This window comes from Lactuca serriola, chromosome 2 (assembly GCF_051521515.1).
Source record: "Lactuca serriola cultivar US96UC23 chromosome 2, Lser_US96UC23_V15, whole genome shotgun sequence".
Taxonomy (NCBI): domain Eukaryota; kingdom Viridiplantae; phylum Streptophyta; class Magnoliopsida; order Asterales; family Asteraceae; genus Lactuca; species Lactuca serriola.
This window is the reverse complement of record NC_136409.1, coordinates 137637380-137640000: the sequence shown is the minus strand read 5'-3', so window position 1 is coordinate 137640000 and position 2621 is coordinate 137637380. Positions and strand designations below refer to the sequence as shown.

The window sequence follows — 2621 nt, the reverse complement described above, 5'->3', positions numbered from 1 at the left end:
TGAGCACCAAAAGAAAATTTAAACCTTAGGCCAATGAAACACCATGAACAATATTTCTTGGTGCTCCCCTTATCTGTTTTCTTTTCTTTCTTTTGGCTGCTTCACACATGCGTTCGTCAAGTTTATCCCTTCTCTTTCGTATTTGTTCTGTCCATAGGCAAACATACACAACAAAAAAGCCTTCAGAGTCGTTTCCTATCAAACCCATTTGTTTTTCCACCGACCTCACAACAAAAAGAGTAAATTACATGAATGGTCCTTATGGTTTAGGGTAATTTACATGTTTGGTTTATAACTTATTTTTTTAACTCGGAAGGTCCTTACTGTTTGTTTTTGTTACACGATTGGTCTCTGTCTTAACTAAAAAGACTATTTTGCCCTTGATTTTTTTAGATTTATTTAAATAAATACACCCCCAACTCCATCCCTTACCTTATCTTATCTACCCCACCATTTTTTCATATTTAAATAATGATCATTTTAGGTAAGACAGGGACCAAACGCATAACAAAAACAAACAGTAGGGACAAAGCGTGTAACAAAAACAAATAGTAGGGACCTTCCGAGTTAAAAAAATAAATTAGGGACCAAACACGCAAATTACCCCAAACCATAGGGACCATTCATGTAATTTACTCCAACAAAAAAGAATTAGAGTTCCCATCACAGCCTGCTACCACAATGGATTGAACTCTTTCCCTATTTGATGGCATCTAGATCGAACTCTTCCATTAGATGTAGCACATCTTGATCAAGCTGGTATAATTACAATTTTTGTTTTTTTTTTTTGTTGAGAGCATACATGGGAACGATTTCTTAAGTGTACGAGTTCTTGAGACTGCATTCCAAATCAATCAGAACAAAGCGATTCTTCAATTTTTTAGCTTTCTCTCTCGATCTCTATTGAACTCACATCAATGTCTCTACCTTGAAACCTCATGCTGTTGAACAACCAAGCATATTAAGGTTCTTTTCCATCGGGTGGTTTCAATGTGCGATGCCTACGAATCGCCCAGGCTCATTCATAATTTGGAGAACGATTAACACCGGGAGCATTAAAAACCTAAGTCGAGCGTGGGCCTTTCTTCTCAGGCCCTATATGATGTGTTTTTTAAGCAACAAACTTTGTGACAATGGATGTTTTATTTGTGACATAATTAGCATGTTGTTTAATTGTTTTTGTGACAAAAACACAAGAGGAATTTGCATACACGACATGTTGATGGAATTTTTTATTCACTTATCACACACATGCACGTTTTTTTACTATCGTTTTTTTATTGTTTCTTTTGAGTTTTTTTTTGGGATTACGGTATCAACAAACCCTATAGGCCTATCTCTATTCAAAATTCAGACATTTATTTATTTATTTTTTATTATTATTATTATTATTATTATTATTATTATTATTATTATTATTATTTGTTTTTAATTTTTATCATATTCAATATATATTCAACAAATATCTATAAATTATTTTATAATTTTTTTTCAAGCATATTTCATAAAATTCATTTATGAATGTTTTTTTTTTTATGTTATTAGTCTTTTAAAACTATGACTTAACAATTTTGTTTTATCATAACGCTAGTTGATATGATTTAACAAAATATCAAAGTTTTTATTTATTTATTTAGTTTTTTCAATCTATAGAAAAAGATCAAGTCTATCATTTTTATTCAACACTTTATTTTTCTTGACCGAAATAAAACACAACGCGAGTTTGCAAGTTATTCCTATCTATCACTTTATTTTTTTATCTTAATAAAAGAATTTTTTGTCTAGATTGCGCAAATTCGAACATATTTTTTTATTTAATTCAAAAAAAAAATTCAATTGTCATGTTGACAGTTAAAATTTATTTTAACCAAAATTTTCAAATTCGAGGAATACATTCTCTCGAATAATTTTCAAAGTTCTTTTTTTGTGTATCTGCAGAAAATTTTATTGAAGCGGAGGGGGAAAATGTTAAATCAATATTTTTCCTTTTGCACACTTTTTACAACTTTTTATTTCAGTAACCATCACATAGGAGGAAACTGTTGGAAATATTTTTATGTGATTGTCACTTGAAATGAGTTGAGTATTGATTTATATTTTCTAACAAGCATTATCAGAATGTTTCAGGTTGGAAAGATACTAAAGATTCAACAAGTGTTTGAAGAATCAGATGTTGGAGCACTTGAAGTTGAATATTGAGCACTTGTTGTGCACATGGAGCACTTGAAGAAAGCAAGTTAGATCATCATGATCTCAGATAACACATCTAGATCAAATGTGGAGTATCAATATATTGGTGGATCATTTGGAATATTGATGGATCATCAGAAACATTGTTTTAGTGTGTTTTACATTCAAACAGCTGTAATTGAATCTTCATGAATATTAGACACATTTGAATCATTGATCTTATGTCTAAAAAACATTTTTCTATTAATTTTATTGATTTATAACTCTTTATTTTCCGCACTACTTGCCACTTAACAATTCTGAAACTCTGTTTCTTATTTTCAATACTCGGACTATTCTAGTCTAGGTTTACTGAATTTTTCTCATTTCTTCAGATAGAGGAACTCGACGAGTTGGATTATATTTCCCTATTTTAGCTTAAGGCACTCGAC

General features: G+C 30.6%; 1 pseudogene; it reads left to right on the top strand.

Annotated features, from left to right (window-relative positions):
• LOC145089603 (small ribosomal subunit protein eS27y pseudogene) overlaps window positions 1-2199 on the top strand; it is a 3141-nt pseudogene extending 942 nt beyond the window's left edge.
• Window positions 2200-2621: the final 422 nt, after the last annotated feature.